The sequence below is a fragment of the Falco naumanni genome, chromosome 2 (assembly GCF_017639655.2).
Source record: "Falco naumanni isolate bFalNau1 chromosome 2, bFalNau1.pat, whole genome shotgun sequence".
Classification (NCBI taxonomy): domain Eukaryota; kingdom Metazoa; phylum Chordata; class Aves; order Falconiformes; family Falconidae; genus Falco; species Falco naumanni.
This window is the reverse complement of record NC_054055.1, coordinates 120,125,254-120,143,704: the sequence shown is the minus strand read 5'-3', so window position 1 is coordinate 120,143,704 and position 18,451 is coordinate 120,125,254. Positions and strand designations below refer to the sequence as shown.

Genomic DNA, 18,451 nt, shown 5'->3' with positions numbered 1-18,451 from the left:
GCTTCCAACTACTTTTCGCGAACGACTTCATGGCACATTTCACGAACGTGTTGATCCTTGTGTCCTGGCAAAATTCCAGTTTGGATAATTGCATCTGCATTGGGTAATTACATCTGCATAAGCTTAGCTAGAGATGCCATCCAGAGCACAGGAAGGATCCTGCACACAAGCTGCTGGCCTCAACTTTGAAAAGGGACCTTGAAGTTTGTTAAATGGTCTCGCGATTTTTAACCCAAGGGTGGCAAAATCAGGGTGACCGTGTTGCTGTCGGCTTACCGTGTGCTAATTAATTGAAGTCTGCAGAGTGCTTTTACCCCCTTCAGCGTAAACAGGGCCACATACATGTGTGCTGCTTCACAATGAAAAGAGTAGGGTGCATATACAAGGGAAAGTAAAAAAAAGCAAAGCAGGAAAGGGTAAAGCTATAGAAGAGAAAGAGAGAGGCTGAAAGAAAAATGGCAAAGAAAAACTCATTGCATGCATTGTGTCACATCCAAGCTTCTACAAGTAGCCTGTGATATTATTATTACAAGAAAATCTAAAAAAATTGATGGAAGGCTTACATAAAATTTATTTTTCCTATTTTATTTTAAGGCTATTAATATACTACTATACATTGCACTTAAAATACAGAAGCAGAACCTTGCTAGCTATTGTTCAAATACATGTGATGCTTGATGCCTGTCATGAAGTTCCAGCACGCATCCTTATACAAGGTGACATTTGAAGGCACAAGACCTCACTGAAGTTCAGTGCTGCTGATGCTGAGATTTTCTCAAAATATTTGTAAATATACTGGGTGTTTGTTGTATACAAACATTTATTCATATTATTGTGGAGGAAATGCACATATTTATGAACCGTGGGGTCTGCTTATAAATATCTAATTGTATATTTACAACTGGCATCATCAATAGGAAAGATCCATGTTGGCCAGTGGAACTGGTGCTGCTCTGATCGCCATCAACTGAATTCATGGATCACTGACGTGCCGATGTCCAGCTCTGTTAGCCAAGGAAGCTTAGGGTACATAGAAAAAATTAATTCTGAAAGAAATTTGTTTAAAAAACAGTGTGTATTGTATAGGACACTTTTTGGGGCCGGCTGCTGAAGAACAGACTGGAAAGGGGATAACTTGCTAAAGTATGTTTTTGATACATGATTGTCGGGTTTTGTCAGATTGTCAGAACCAGGCAACTCCTCTTGTGATGAAATAAATCCAAATAACAAAAGCCTCCCGATATAAATAGACTATTTGCACTTAAATCATTTTTAGGTCTAGCCTACCTGGCTGTGTCTGGTTCCAAAAAATGGAATCAGCCACCCAGAGTAGTGCCATGTTTTCTCTATGGTGGCTTTAGCCACAAATCTATCGTTTAAAAGAAGGAAGGGGCAGAACAACTCGTATTCCCACCCCACCCCACCCACTCACCCTTATTTATTGCTGTGCTATAAAATGTGATGGTTGTGGTTTTGTTTTCCATGGATTAGTCATATTCAGAGCATCCTGCTTTGCGGATCCTGTTGCGTCACATTGCCCCGAGGCATCTTCTGGGTTAAGTCAGCGTTGCCAAGACTGAGGAAGTCAGAGCTCTGTGTGGAACTCCTTCAGACCTTTGGATGCCATAAAATGCTGTCAGGCAGGATTGTATGCACTGGGAACATCAGGCACCTACATCCTTTTGAAGGTTTAGCATCTGAATGTTTCTGATCCCAGCCTCATTAGTCAGCAGTCCATGCTATTGATCATAAATAGCAGAGATATAGAAAGGATCCTAACGCAATAGGTTGAGCAGTGTGTTATAAGGTCAGGCCTTTGGTACAGGATGCATAGTCATAGACCCAACTGCATTCTGCTGAACTGTAAATAATTCAGGAGTGCAGTCCCTCTGTTCAATAGGGAATGGTAAGTAGGCAGTTGCGAAGATAATTCACGTCTTAATGGGGCTCAGTCATGCTCTGGAGGTGCCTGTGGCCCTGGACAACAGAGGGTTCCTCTGGTGATTATATATTTAAAGCACTTCAGTTCGGCGAGTCTCTTAAGCCACAATTTTAAAGCCAGAAGGATGAATTCTGTCCAGCCAGTGGACCTCTGGTGCACAGTAAGCCACAGAATTTCACCAAGCGTCATCGCTTGTGCACCAAGCCTTCCGCCTGAACTGGAGCATATCTCTTAAAAAGATCAGCGGGAGAAACTGCCTGTTTAAAACCAGGATGTTCGGTTTTATTATTATAGTTACAGCATATTTCCTAAAATTGTTGGAATGCCAGATGCCACTTTGGTGAACTCCAGATGGCGGAACTTTAATCAGTAGTGAGATGTGATTTACTAGAAATGCTCCTTTACAGCAAAAGTAGGTCTTAGGCTTCTTCTTTCCTTAAGTTTTTCGCTTTGCTCTTCCAACTACGCTTTTAAAGTTACTTCACTGTACAAATTTACAGTAAGTATCACTATTGTAAAAAAGTACCACAGACCTAAATATTGTTTGCGATGCAGGATGGGAAGCAGTACAATTCTTTATTATAAGGGCTACCCAAGAATCTAGAACATCAGACTATCTTTTTTTTTTTTTTCAGGCTGAAAGCCGACTTTTGTTTAGTGTTCACAGTATGCCTTAAAATACTTTCCTCCACTTCTCAACCTCAGGGTATTTTTTCATATGGTAACAGCATGCATAGTTTTAAATATTTGCATAAGGACCAGGTTCTCTGGTCTGCTTTGTTTTGTGCTGCCTGCAGCTTCCCAGCTGGGGTTTCTCCGTTGATGAGAGAGCATAAAATCAAAGATAGCACTCTTCTTCTTTCCCCTTTCCAGCCCACTCGCAGAGGCAAAGCAGTGGGCAGCAGCCAGAACACGATGCACTGCTATACCCATCTGTCCTGTATTCTCTCTGATCACATCTATCATCTTTATTCAAGGAGACAGATCTGCTGGAAGGAACCGAAAAGATCTGACTGCATCTTTCTGTTGTGGAAGACTTCTATACTTTTCCTTTCAGCTAGAAATGCAACCCAATAATAATGTGTCCTATTTCCTCTTATGGGCCTCAGGAATTACATGATGCTGCAGTGTCGTAGAGAAAGAGTGGAAGGGAGCAGCAAGCTGATGTGATTCCCCAATTATGCCTCCATAGAGCTTATACGTTTAACCACCATTGCTCTTTTTTTTTTCTTTTTTCTCTTTTTTAGACTCATAAGTCTGTGTGAACATCGTTCAGAAGGCGCAAGACATTACTGGTGAGAATTATAACTATTATAACCTATTAAGATAGCTAGAAATAATCTGGGGATGGGGGGATCATTTACACCAAGAAGTTATATTTTCCAGCTCATAATAGCACAAATATGAAGAGCCAAAGCCAGCCTTACAGCATGTATAACTTTGAGTGCCCTGGAGTTCCTCCCACCATGAATTCTGGGGTGCAAACTCTTGCTTTCGTGGGCTGCATCTGCCGTGTGGTGCTGTGTTTAACGTGGCTCGTGCAGCTTCCGTGCCCACTGAGCAGTGGCCGTGTGGGCTGATGCAAAGCCCAGGTGCCCACATACCTGTCCTGTTCTTCAGGTGGATCCTGAGCTCTGTGCTGCCATAGTTGCCCGGGGTATCAGCAACAACAGCTTTAATGCAGGATTTAATTAAATTTATATTATTAAATCATTTAAATTATTTTTTTAAATTAATTAAAGAGATTTAATGCAGAAGAGGCCACGGAACAATTCACTATCAGAAGTAGCTGTAGTAACAGCTGCAAATGTCTGACGTAGATTTACGGAGGGACTCGCGGGGCGTTACGCCAGCGACCTGCTGCCCTGCCAGCCTTATTCCCCCTCTGGGCACACTGAAGCTGTGTCCACACCTGACGGCAGACCCCTAAAAACGCCAGCTAGGTCAGAAATAGGGGTGAGGTTAACTCTACAGATGGGTTAAAGGCAACTGATCTCCCCATTTCTGCCTCTCTTCATTTCTCTCGGATAAATAAATCCTGTTACAGGGAGAAATTCAGCGTATTGATTTGGTCTTACCTAATATTTGTTCTCCCTAACCCTCAGTTACAGGGGTCAATGAACAGAACATATGTTGAAAGAAGAAGCAGAAGAGCCCTGAATGGTCAGGTCGGATGATCACTATTCGGACTGAACTCTCTGAGCCTCTGCCTCTCTACTGACATCATATGACATCTTTCATCCCCAAATATCTCATTGCTGAGTGCCTTGTAAAACTTGACCTGCCTTTCAACAAATGACTTCATGCCGTGCTGAAACACAGCTCCTCCAGGACCGCAAAGTGCTGCCCACTGAGGAGCGCATTGCAGCATGAATGAAGATCAGATGAATCCTGCGTTGTCCGACATGTTCCAGGAGACATTTGGGTCAAGATTTTGGGGCTGAACCTCCATTCAAGCCAAAAGGTTGATTGTATAATTAAGGACGAGGTATTCATGAGATCAGTTTTACACCTCCCCTGAAGTGTGCCATCACTCCCATCCTTTCTCAGGGTATGGAAATATAGAATCATAGAACCATTTAGGTTGGAAAAGACCTTTGAGATCATCAAGTCCAACTGTTAACCTAGGACTGCCAAGTCCACCATTAAACCACGTCCCTAAGCACCACATCTACGCAGGGTATAATGAGGTTGTTAGTTCAGTATCACTAATAACAGCTGATCATGTAATTCTGCCAGGACCTGCAACTTTGTAGTTTTTTCTTGGAAGTTACTGATTCTAACGCTAGTCCTTCCCCCAGCTGCCTTTTGCAGATCGATAAAATCTCAGCTTTCAGTAACAATACGGTAAAAGTGCACTTTCTTTGTGCTGTGTATCTTCTGCTGCTACACCAGTAACCAACCATTTGTCATATAATCAGATCCTTGCTGAACTATATGCCATCTGTGATCAAATGAACGATGAATAAATTCAGACTGCAATTTTAGCTAGCCTATTTTTTGTTCATATTTCGTTCTTAGTAGATTTGAGTCTTTTTGACCTTGTGAAAAATGGCTGCGTTGGAACTAAAAATGTGTTTTATTTCTAGATAATGGACTATGCCAACTTCCATTTCTTTTGGAATTCAATAGAAACTGTTTGGTATATCAGAACATTTTCTACATCCTTATTTACTTTTTCTTCCTTTCAGACTATGCTCTTTGATATAGCTAAAACTCTAATCTTTGCTCATATCTCCTGGCTCCAGCAATTCTTTTTTGATTTCCATTGTTTTCCGTGTGGCAGGAACTCTTGCTGTCATTTAGTTTTCCACTCGTGTAGCTATGAGCTAACAAATTACACCAATTTCTTGAGGCCTTCCGAGCTAAGTGAATTTGGCTCAATCTTTCTCAGCTATCAGCCCTTCCATTATTGTTAGGGAATGCTTCAGTGATATTTATTTGTCATTCTGGTAATGCAAGTTCTTTTGCTTTGATGCTGAGACTCTGAAACCTGGATGCCTGACAACATAGCACTTCCTCCAGAAAGAGTCTAATTAAAATGTGCTAATGCAATGACCCTTGGTCACTTGCAGCCCCTGAAGACATCTTCTACGGATATCTGGTTTTGTTGCATGTCAGCTTTCAGCAAACCAAAAAAGGGTTGGATTTCCTTACAACACTGTGCAAGGGGTGGTGTGGGCCTTTACGCAAGGCAAGAACCATCCCTTCCAAAGCTGCCTGGAAACAGTGCGCTCTCCGCGGCCCTTGGGAAAGATGCAGGCCGCTCCTACCCCATGATGTGGCCGCTGAGCTTTGTGCAGCTGCTTATCAGGCATTTTCTGCAGCTTTTTTAATGATCTGATTTGCATGTTTACCTATATTGTGTGCACAGCCATAAACATTGGTTTTGCTAAACAGTGTTTTGGCAGAAGTGAACGGCATCAGATGGAGACTCGAAATGCTCGACAGAAATCCCTGGGGCAGAAACAGCAGATGTGGGGAGGCAGAAATTGCAGCAAGCCTCATAAGGAGACTGGGCAAGGACCTTGGGGAAGACAGAGGCAGTCTGCATCAGCCAGGGGAGCCTGAGATGGATACAGTTGCTTAGCAGAGGGGAACCCCCCCCCGCCAGCTTCATGCAGGTTGTCATTAGCTTCTGTAACTCTTGGCTTTTCTGTTGGGTCCCGTCATCCCATTCTGTTGCCTTCCTAGCCCCTCAACTGTGTCTGTTTTTCTCTAGCTCTTCTCATTTACTTCCCATTAATATTTTCATTTCAGTTTTGCCTCAGCACAGGATCTCACCACACTTCCCCTTTCCACCTCTGCTTCTCCCCGTTGCTGCTGTTTCTCCCACTTTCTTTTTTGCACGGCTCCTGTTCTTTCCTCTCACTTCCTCACCACAGGTTTTGCCCTGCTGATGTGTGGTGGTGACACTGTAACGCTGTTCCTGTCTCAACCTGTCTCACAGAGGGAAGAAACGTCTTTATATGACTCGAGCTGCCAGGAGACCCATGGGAATCCAAAGGACTGTTTAGGGCAATCCGTAGACTTTGTGCTTCATGAAGGTGAGCCTTCATGTGCCTCAGAGCCCTCTGGTGCCTGATTTGAACTTCCAAATATGCCCACTTGCTGGAAGCCCAGTCGGATAGAGAGTATGTATAGACTCGTTAAGAGGTGCCGGAGGGAGAGCAGGAGGAGTGAGCATCCTCCTGAGCGCCACACGGAGTGCATGACGACTGCCAGGTCTTCGTTAGGCTTTGAACATAGAGCTTCAGGTAGCTGTAGCTTGGGTCACACTTCCAGTGAATATTCTTCATTGGTAGCAGGGGACAGACAGCTCCATCAGAGGTGTAGCACACCAGAGATGTGGACGTGATGGAACCTGTCATGCTAAAGCAATTCTATGACACAAAATAGCAGAACAGGTGCTATACCATTCCCCTCCCTCTTAAGCACAGAGGGGAGAACATCTTCATATGACTCGAGCTGCCAGGAGACCATGGGAATCTAAAGGACTGTTTAGGGCAATCGGTAGACTGTGCTTGGTGAAGGTGAGCCTTCATGTGCCTCAGGCACAGGGGTTTGCAAGCACTGAAGGTGACTCACTGACAGCTTAGGCTGCCAGTATGAGCTGCGCTACGGCAAAAGAGGTGAACCCAAGCCAAAAGATAAAGACATATGCTGTCTGACCAGCCAGTGTAGCATATGTGGTGGGGAAGGGCTCTTGGGATGTTCCCCCACAGACTTTGCTTGAAGAGAGTAGGATCTTCTCTGCCATTGCATGGTATGTAAGTTGTGACTCCTGAATTTTTCCCTGTTAATACTTCTTATATAGTATGTTACGGCTGGTAAACCACCCTTAGAAAAGATGACGTTCAGCAGTGTGAGTTCTTCAGCCTTACTCAAATCTAACTACCTCATAGCAAAACATGTTCAACAGGCAAATGAGAGTGACCTGGTGCCACACACATTGGCCAGCTGGCAAGGGGGTGCCCCCCAGAAATGTGCTAGATGGATTGCTTCGTTATCCTTCTGCACCATCATAGGAAAGTTCAGAAGGGAGCAAAAGGCCACCTAATCCATCCTGTGACCACACAGGAAGATGAACTGTCGGTAACTAGTCATATGGGTTGGTGGTGTTCTTCTTTGCTTCTAGTCTGTAAGAGGTTAGAAACTATAATATTGGTTTGGTAGTTGGTATTTTCAAAGATATATGTTTGATTTTCCTGATAGAAAGTTCTAGTTTAGGATGGTGTATTATCAAATTATTTTAGAAGGAACTAAGTTATGTATTTTAAACAAAAGTGAAAAGTATAAGGCAGCATCATAATATTAAAAAAAAAAAAAGCCCTTATCTAAAACTAAGGTAGCTGCTTAACAGATTACAGTTGCATTTAAGTTTTCTGCATCTGAGCAAATACTACACTGCAAACTGTATTCAGAAGACTTTGCTCTTTTTAATGTCAGTCTTTAATCTTTTTTATTTTATTTATATATAGTCTGCAAATGCAGTCATTGATAGAAACTATTCACTATTCACCCCATTGTTTGTTTTATCAGGGGTAAAGGTGGAAAAAACTAGACATACTTTAAGAAATGTTATCATTTGCAAAAAATGTGTTCTTTAATATATATTTACAATAAAATCGGCTGATAAAACTTATTTGGGCTTGAATCTTCAAGCTATCTGTAAGCTAACCCTATGACCTCCAGGTCTGGGCTCCAGGTTCAACCTCCCCGATACGTTCTGGTCTACCATCGTATGTCCAACACTGAGAGAAGAAAGTTTACTTTTAAGATTCCTCCTGCCTGTCTCTTAGTAGTGGTGACAGGCAGTCTCAGTACATTGTAGATTGCTGGATATTTGGATCTAGCAGTAGTACTCCTGGGGACAGCAGTTTTAATTCAGTCTCAAAAGGAACAGAAGATCTCTTTGTTTCCAGAGGAGTGACCGCAGTGAGTAAGCAGGGCTATAGATCAAATGGTTAGATGGAACAAGAAGTGAGATGATGTATTTTAAATTGCACAATGGTAAAATAGTGGGGAGGTGCCAAGCGCTCTTTGGAAAGTGGTTTCAGATGTTTCCTACCCAGAACAATACAGATTTTGGAGACTTCATTTAAAAGCAATCACAAGGCAAAAGGTCACCATGCAAGCTGACTAATTGGTTGCTGGCCAGATGGAAACCTGTACTTGGTTCATTTCAAGGACAAGTTGCTGCTGGCTAATGTATGGCAGATGGGGAGCCAGGGGAGTTTATTTTCATGAGTCATGCTGACATGAGGGCTGCATAAAGCTTTGCACTGGGGGTCAAGCCACATCTTGGTTTTCTCATCTGAAGGATACTCTGTGCACATCCCATGTTAGAGTGAGGAAGAAGATGTGTATGGATCAGAAGACATCTCACCAAAACATCCTATTTCCCTGTGACCTCAAACTGAAGTATTATGCTCACTGTCAAAGTATAGGTCTAACCCTCTCCTTTCTCCTGTGTTCTGTTTGGGATGCTTTCTGGATGACCTGTGGTATTCATCTTTGTCCACCATTTTGTCACTGTCTCCATAACACAGTACATAAATGGAAACATCTTTCCAGAACAAATCTACAAGATGAGGTCTCTCTCTCTGATTCTTCCCAAAGACACACTTCTACTAGGAAGTTTTCTGGGAGCTGCATGATAGCTTACTGAGGAATAAACCCTAGATGATTGTCACTTGTATGAAATGGTAATTAGTATAGCTTGTAAAGAATTTTAATTATACTAAAAAAAGAAAAAAAAATATTGTGTTATCTGACACGTCTATGAAGATCCACCCATTCCCACCTTGAACACAGTCTCTTGTGGCATTTCCTTCCACACTTGTCATGAATCCTTCAGGTTAGCCTCCATCTTTATTTGATAAGCATCTCTTCTTTTCTGTTTTTGCTGTGGAAGTAGATTCTTTAGCTTCAGGCAAAACATAGGATCTACTCCTTGGTTTTCAGAGCTTTGTAAAGTCGTCTTTCAACTCTGTTGTAGTTTCCGGTATCCTAGGAACAAAGAGACATTCATGTTTGAAATATCAAAACTCATCCATCAGTCTTACTTGAAAAGTGAAAATCTAAGATTTGCCAAGTGAAGAAAAGCCAAGATTCCAAGTAAAGTTTTTGTAGGTAGTGTTGCCTTCATTTTCTGCTATGCAGAGCAATGATGGAGTTACAGCCAGGCTTTACTAAAGTACAGGAGGATTGTCCCACATGTGTGTGTCCAGAAAGCTCTCTCAGAAGTTGCATTTGCATTTGGCAGCCCTTCTTCCTAACATGAATCCTTATTTTATTTTTTTTTTTAATCCCCATCTTTTCTTATACACAAGGCCCTCTAAAACTTTAGTTAGCAAAGGGGAATGCACAATGCCCTGCGTGCTCTGTGCAGATGACAGCTCTGGGCATGCCCTCTTATGTTTACATTGTAGAATATGACTTTCATAAATATTTTTCTCCAGTGACTTAGGTTGTAAATATATTAATATGCAACTTGGTGCCAAGCTGGAGAGCTAACATGAGGAGACAGCTGTCAATATGCTATGTATGTGATATTTGGCCTATGCTTTCAGAGCAGAAATAAATATTAAAAAAAAAATATTAAATGTACATTTTTAAAAGTTACCATTTTTTAAAGAGATCCTCTAACATCCCTCTGCAATCATAGCAATGAATTAATATTGCAATGAATTCTAGGAGCAGTAAGGATCTCTGCTTGTGAATGTAAACTCTTGAGTTCTAAATAATTTAACTAATCTAAAAGGCAGGTTTTTACAGAATATGCTCACATAAGGTGTTTCATTCAGCAGAAGAAGAGTTTTGGTGGGTTTTTTTCTATTTGCTTACTCACAAAGGTATTGAAAAATGTCCTTAAAAAGTCAAGAATAAGCAAGCTACAAAGACGAGCATCGAGTTAGCCAGCCTGTAAATCCCAAGCTAAACTCAGGGGAAAACAATTCAGTTCTTAGCTAGTTAGAGGAAGGGGGACAGCAAAAATAGTTAAGGCAAACCAGGAAGAGATAAAAATAGACAAGCTGAAATGGAGGAAACTATTTGCACTCTGATCATTTCAATGCTGTCTCAATCCCTGTAGTTATGAAATTGTTTTTAAAGTTGTGAGCTGGGGTTTTTAAAAACTATAGAATTAATTCTCTTGGTGGTGGTACCTTGTTGCCAGGCTTTCAGGAGTGGTATCTCACAGAGCTTGTCTGCAAACCTGAGGTCAGAAATCTACTTTAAGAAGACAAGATGCATTAGAAGTTATGCTGTAATCCCAAGACTCCAAGAGCTGGGTATTTAAGAAAAAATTCCAAGTGCTGGTGCTCTTGGAAATTAAATTAATTGCACTGCTGCCTGAAATGTTCTCCTTGGTTTCTCTGTCATCCCTGAGATTCTGCAGCCCAAGGGAGACCCAAAACTGCCAAGAGGTTGCTGGTCTGCAGAGGCACCACAGCACACAGCCTGATTTCTTCGGAGCAGGGTGTGGGAAAAGAAAGGCATTGCAGGGAGGCAGCATGTGGCTTTTCCAAGTGCTCAAAGAAGGATGGAGCAGACACCTCTGAAGCAGTGGTACCTGTGTGTGACCACAGCTGTGGTGACCTTCATGGCGTTAGTGTTGGTGCTGAGCTCTGCACACAAGAGTCTGGCTATGGTTTGCAACACGGAGCAGTAGTAAACACAGCTACACCCACTGTAACCTCCTCCTACGCTGCACATAAACCCTGCGCTGATCTGTCCTCTCCAGCAGCATCAGCCGCAGTGCTGGTCCCGGGGGGGACTTTTCATGTTGGGCTCTGCAAGAGGGTCAGTGGCCTGAACTTGTCCTGTATCAGAGCTGAGCAGGAAAAGGAAATTGATGGACTGAACAGTAAAACAGCTTTATAGGACTTTAAAAGCCAGCTTTCATCATGTGAGGGGCGCCTTTGGCTCCATATTGATTTGATTGGGTTATCTGCAGCAAAGCATCTGTTTTAATTTACAGCTAATGCTCCAAAGGCTGGAATCCTGAGTCAGAAATTCTCCCCCACCCCCTCAAAATGAACAAAGGTAGTATTAATCCCCAACACAGAAAGCGAATGAGTGAATGGAAAAAAACACAGACATGTAACTACTCTGATTTAAAGACACATCATACGAAAGTCAAAAATGCTTCTTCGCTACCACCCTTAGGTCTTTGCTGTCTCAGTGGTGTTTGACCAAGAGCAAACTTTAGCTGGAGCTTTTGATCAGATCTGGGAGAAAGTTGACTGGGGTTTGATCCAAAATATATCAGGAAATTCAATTTTGTAGAGGCCAAAACTCATGTAAATCTATTAGAGAACAGTTTCAGCCAGAAACATAGGGGCAGAATAAAACAGTTGGAAGTTTTCTTTCTTTTTTTTTAAAAAAAAAAAAAAAAAAAAAAAAAAGTGCTTTTTTTGGTAATCTATTTGTTCAAAAGAAAAAACAACAACAGTAAAACAGATTGCAACCCCCCGAAAAACAATCCTCTAAGTCAAACAAAATGTTTTATTCAACCCAAGAGTATATTTCCAGGTTGGTGGTGGTGGTTGTTGTTGAGGAAAGTAGTGATCATTTCTGTTTTAGGTCAGCCCAAATAAAAGTTAATGTGACATATTTCAGGTTAGCAGCAAACCCAACAAAACCATTATTCACTTGGATATGTTTTTCTTGACTTTTATTACAGTAATAAGTTTTATCTGTACAGTATGCAAGCTGTTATTCTAATAACTGTTGTTATGCCTGAAAACATCTTCCACGTCCCAATTCTGAAATTTTCCTACGCAGAGAAAATTGCTAGCTTAGGTTTGCTTTATGATGTAACCTACTTTCTGCCCTTTAAGCTGACAGAGGGGAGACTTAGATTAGATATTGGGAGGAAATTCTTTACTGTGAGGGTGGTGAGACACAGGCTGCCCGGAGCAGCTGTGGGTGCCCCATCCCTGGCAGTGCCCAAGGCCAGGCTGGACGGGGCTGGGGGCAGCCGGGGCTGGGGGGAGGGGGCCCTGCCCCTGGCAGGGAGGTGGGACTAGATGGTCTTTAACATCACTTCCAGCCCAAACCGTTCTGTGATTCTGCTGCTGACTGGCTTTAGCTTTTCAGAGTAATCTAAAATTACGTTTTAGAGCATGGAGCCTTCAGCTGCACTTCAATCTGCAAAGCCTTAATGAGCCCAATGGGCCGTTTTGAGAAACGCTCTCCCAGTATCCAGATAGGTCGCTGGCCCTCCCAGTGGTCTGCAGGCTTTGAAAGATGAGCACAGCGAAGCTGCCAGAGGAAGATAAAGACAAAATATAAGCCATGTGTGTGACACTGAGGCAAGGTCACCGCTTAGGGGCCCCGAAAAGGGGCAGGCTGAGCTAATTTGCAGCTTGTGAGTTGACTCGGAGCATTGCAGGATCGAAGATGTTGCTTCCTTAGAATCAAGTCAAATATTGGTGTTGAAAGCCTCGGTGTGAGGGAATGGCGAGTGGGATAGAAGCGCTCGAGGAAACTTCTGCCGACGAGCTGTTGCTGGGCTGTCCTATCGAGCAGGACCGTCACCTCAGCGGCTGGCACTCTCTCGTCTACCAAAATGTCAAACCGATGAAAAAAAAAAGACACTTGTTTTTCTTTCCTGCTGCTGGTGTTTCTGTTGAAATTGCAAAGGTTTTCGAAAGTGCTGATACAGAAGATTTGCAATTGGGTGCAGCTGTTGACAACTCCTTTCCCGAGTCATGAAGTCTAAGTGCAGCGGTGCCTGCTGCTGCCCGCGGCCGCCTTGCTGCCACTTAGCAGGGCAACAGCTGAGACCTGTACGGCAACTTTTTTTTATGACACTCTGAACAAGCCAGAGCACTTCCAGCCTGAGAACAAGGGAATAAAATATTGATCTAGGTACAGCGAAATAGTAAGACAAGCCAGGCTGTATCTCCCTTCAAACTGCCAATCTGCCATCTGCTCGCCTTTCGTTTTCCCTCACACTGCTGCCGCCAGGAGTGTCCAAACTTCAGCGCGTGTTTTGCGAACAGCAGTGCCCGACGGGCTGTGGCTGTAGGTCTACCATCGGCGTCAGGCCTGTTCCAGCCTGCTTAACCGTTTAATTTGGTAAATGTCAATATGGCCTCTTTGTTCTTCTCGGCACCATATGCTATCCGATTAAAAGTCAATCAGGTTTCTGTCGGCTCCTCTTTCTTTCGGGAAGCTCATTGGCAGCTGACAGCCCCCACTGGGAGTTTTAGGTAAAGAAGAGCTGTGTGCTGTGAAAGTGATGCTGTTGTTGTGGGCATTGCAGTTCTGCTGCAAAAACACTGCCATGAAGCAGGGCATCACCACCCACGAACACTGGACGGAAACCCTGCATGCCCTGAAGGGAGGGCAAGGGAAGGATTTCCCAGGTAGGCTAGAGAGTACGAGGATGGGTGTGAAGCTGTGGAGTTTTCCTAATAAATCAGTTAATAGGAAGGACACTAAACTTGCTCATAGAAAAGTGCTGAAGAGTTTTACTCATTTCCTTTAATACTTCAGTCAAAGGAGGGACACAAAAGAATTTTTATTAAGCAAAAGTCAAAGGCAGATGAAGACGAGAGGTGAAAAGGGGGGAACGAAAGAAAAAGAGAAAGAAACAATAGTAGATCCTACCGTCCTGCTCTTAGAAACGTTACCCGCAAATATTCAAGATAGGAATCTCTGTTTTACAATTCTGCACTGCTTTGCTCCTCTCCCTCATACAAATGCTCTGTGCACACGCTTTGTGTTCTTTGAGGGCCATTAATTTATCTTCTCTTCTTCATGGTCCTCTGGATTATCTGGTTTGATTTTTTAAATAGGAGCAGTCCAGACAAGGCAGAGGGAAAGGCAGGCTCTGACTGCAGAACGGGCAGAGTGATTTACTGGAAGGAGCGTTAACCTAGGGCAGGGTGAAGGCAGCCTCAAAGTCCTGTTTCTGGTACAGCCACTGACCTCCCAGTAACCTTAACCAAATGGCACCTCTTTGGTTGGTGTCTCTCACCCCTGCAGCCCTGCCAGAGGAGCCCCAAGAGCTCTGGCTCGCTCACATTCACTCCCCAGCTGCACGTTCACCTCATCTAGCATTCAGCCCATGCGGCAGAGAGCACCTTGGAGTTTTCTTCTCTCCGCACTGGAAGGGAAAAACTTCTCTGTCTCTCTAAGGGCTTTCTCTTTGCAGGGAAGAATGTCTGTAAGAGGTATTTTTTTCCCTGTAGATAAAAGTGATCATGTATCAGAGGGCAGTCCTCCCACCTTTTACACCTAGCCCGCTATGTGGGCACAGCCAGGGGGACCACGCGCCCGCTGCCTGTGCAAGGTGGAGAGCGAGCGGTGGTGGAAGCAGCGGCGGGACGTGCCACCCGCTCAGCCGGCTGTCTGTCCACGCTGCTCCGAACCTCCCCACCGCAGGAGCCAGCCCGTGCGGTGGCGTGATCAAAGGCAAAAGACTTGGGGCTGCAGTTCCATTTGGAAAATGGCTTTTCATTGGCTTTGTAATATGAGCAGGGGGAGACCGGTTACTAAGATCAAGTTTTTCCTTTCCTGCTGCATTGCATTTGCTCGCTCATGGCGTTGGGGTTTTTGTAACTTGCCAGTTTGGAAAGTGCAGCCGCACTATGTGGCACCACAACGGCGCTGCCAGCCTCCGGCTGACAACAGGGCTCTGAGCTCCTGCTCAGCAGCGGGCTCCTACACCCCCAGTTAAGCCATGAAGTCCGAGGTAGCGTGTTACAAACACGGTGATGACTGCCCAGTCAGCTGGTTTTTACTGGTGGATGAAAATAAGTGTCATTTAGGCTTGTCCTTCAAGTTCGAATCCTCATGCAGCACCGGGCAGCCGTAGTGTGTCTCTTGGAAGGAACGTGGGGATTTAGCTTCTGTAAAGGCAGTTTCATCTGAGAATGTTACCCAGAGATATTGGAGATATTTTTTTCCCCCTCATTCCTGCTGCTGTAGAAGGATCTGTGTATCTGGGTTATTATTTTTATTCTTGTTTTTTCCATCCTCTTGTACGTCTCATCTTTTGGACTGTTCTTTTTGAGTGAAAACTAAGTTATTGCATGTCTATATGTTAAAATACTAAGCATTTAAGAGGACTGATCAAGTTACAAGTCTTTGGAAGCCATCACAATGAACTGTTTGCTATTAACTAAATGACAGGTTAGTAAAGTTTATCCTCAAAACATAAAACAGAATTCTTGCTTTATTCTTTGATTGATTATTTTTGTTAAACATGCTCTGTAAATTTAGCAATCATTGTTCAGGCCAGGATTTGGAAGCTGCTAGGTAGCCCATGTCATGCCATTAACGTAAAATATATTAAAAGGTTTTTTTCTACCCAGGCTGGTAAGTCACTTGAGTCCCTGAACATCATTGTCTAGGTACAGTACCAGATTCTCTTGCTTACACAAGAAAAAAAGGGCTACATACATGCCAGTCTTAAAAAGTTGAAGAAAAACTTTGCTCTTTTTTTTCCAGTGTGGGTGTCTTACGCAGTTTGGCTGAAGTAACCACAACTGCAAGTGGTACAAAATGAGCTTTTGATCTTCTCAGTGTTGAGCAAGCCCAAGAAAGAAGCTGTCCTTTTATTCTACTGTGGCCCTTGCAATTTAAGTTAGATTAGCACGGCTTTGCAGAAGAACATTGCACTCCCTTTCGTCTGCGTGCCTGCCACACGTGGGAGAAAGACAGATTGCAATTCCAAGCTGTCACTCTAACATCACTCACGCGTGTTTCGCTCACTTCAGGGAGAGGAAGGCTATTGCTTTCTCCTTCCTGCAATGACTTTGTTGGCTCTAACACTTACACTTGCTCACTTGGTAGCTGGTGTAAATTGAGAGGCTAAAGGGAACAGAGTGACTAAAAGGGCCAGGAGACAGGATTAAGGAGCGTGCTTTCTCCATGAATGGATTGAGTGTGAAATTAGTACTCCAGCTAACCTGTTGGAGACCAACACTGATGCAGCACGCATGGAGCTGGTCAAAATTAAGTACTTGCTACTGACCAGCCACAATTAAACTCTCTGGCCTTTGATGAAGAGAGATGCTGTGAATTGTGCTAAAAATACTCCGCTTTGGCTGAAATAAGAGGATGAGACTAGATAATCACAGAATGCAACATTAACCAGCGAGACAAAAATGGATAGTCAATTTAGTCCAAAGCTTACTGGTTCATTATTTCATATCACCAGGCTCTTCAAAACAAATTACAGCGTTTACTCAGTGGAAACTGGAGCTTGTCTGGTTGCAACACTCTCCTAGATATTCTTTAGCTCAAGCAGTGTGTTGATACGTGCATTTTGCTTTGACAAATGAGGCAAATTGGATGCCCTAAAGGATCAACAGATTTTGCTACTTTCCACATACTTCAAATACATTCAGTAGCTAACAGACTGCAGACACCCCAAAACTTAGGGGCTTGACTAAGTTGAGGCTAAATTAAAGGTATTTATTAAAAAAGTGAGGCCACGTACATAATACCCAAAGATAACCCAAGAGGGAAGAGTGCCTAGAGCTCAGAGACAGGGTCCGAGTTCTGTCCCAGTCTCCGCAGGGCAGGCTAATCTAAAGGACAAATGGTGGCTGCAGACCTGATCTAAATTAGAGCAGTCTGCAGCTCTGGCCATAGCCCTTGATTAAGGGGCTGAATCGATATCAGGAGACAGCAGCCATGAATCTGTTTCTGCCTCTTAATTTGGTATTTTTCAGTAGCTGGAGCAAGGCTTAGCTGGTTGTTTTCCTTATTAGCACAGTGATGCTCTGGCATCGCTGTGAGCACCCTGGCTAAGCGGCTGCCCTTTCACTGAGGCATTTACAGCTACAGCAGGGGCAGCGAGTGGGGAGGGCGGGCGGGAGGGAGGCTTGCCTCTGTCACCATGGTGTGACCGACAAACTGGGGTTGGTTCTTGCTTTTGGCAGCTTCAGTCTAATCCCGGGAAGGGAGCTGCACTGTGCTGACCCTGGCTGGATGGCAGGCGCCCACCAAAGCTGCTCCATCACTGCCCTCCTCAGCTGGGCAGGGGAGAGAGAAGAGGAGGGTCGGGATGGGGGCAGGGAGATCACTCAGCAGTTACCGGCACAGGCAAACAGACTCAACCTGGGGAAAGCTAATTTAATTTAACACCATTCAAATCAGAAAAACACCTTCCCGCCACCCTCCCTTCTTCCCAGGCTCAGCTTCACTCCTGATTCCTCTCCCTCCTCCCAGTCAGCGGCACAGGGGATGGGGTCAGTCCCTCACACGCCTGTGTCCTCTTCCTCCTCACAGCCCCCCCCCTGCTCCAGCGTGAGGTCTCTCCCACAGGGGACAGTCCTCCACGAACTTCTCCAACAGGAGTCCTTCCCACAGGCTGTGGTTCTTCACACACTGCCCCAGTGTGGGTCCCTCCCATGGGTCACAGCCCCCTGTGGGCACCCCGTGCCCCGGGGGTCCTGCCCGGGCTGCCGGGGGGAGCTGCTCCCCCGGGGGCTCCATGGGCTGGGGGCACAGCCCGCCTGGCCGGGGGCTCCCCAGGGCTGCCGGGGGGGCTCTGCTCCACATCTGGAGCCCCCCGGCCTCCCCCTGCCCCGCCTGGTGCCCAGGGGCTGGGGCTCTCACATGGCCTCCCTCCACCCTCTGGCCAGTGCAGATGGATTTTATTTTTTTCCTTCTTAAAAATGTTATCCCCAAGGCACTGCCACTGTCACTGATGCCTCAGCCTTGGCTAGTGCTGGGTCCATCAGCACCGGCTGGCACTTGCTCCATCAGACATGGGGGAAGCTTCTGGCATCTTCTTGCAGAAGCCATCCCTGCAGCCCCCCTGCCGAAAACTTTGCCCCACAAACCCAGCACAAGAGCATTTATTATCGGACATGTCTGGGAGGGGCACAGGTTACTCACCCTAACTCTGCCACAGGTCTCCCAGGGCCAGAGAGGTGGGACCGTTGCTCTGATGGGGACTGCGATGAGCTCTGCCTGAGAGGAGAAATCAAGAGCTCATTTGAGTGGTGAAAGACACCACCAAGTTTGGTATTTACTCAG

General features: G+C 44.6%; 1 long non-coding RNA gene across 1 annotated transcript in view; it reads left to right on the top strand.

Annotated features, from left to right (window-relative positions):
- The window catches only part of LOC121083130, a 29,261-nt gene extending 24,352 nt beyond the window's left edge, over window positions 1-4,909 (top strand). Inside the window, exons 3-4 of the long non-coding RNA XR_005826244.1 lie at window positions 3,190-3,237; window positions 4,048-4,909. This is a non-coding gene — a long non-coding RNA (uncharacterized LOC121083130). The remainder of the gene's footprint in view (window positions 1-3,189; window positions 3,238-4,047) is intronic.
- The last annotated feature ends 13,542 nt before the right edge of the window (window positions 4,910-18,451 follow it).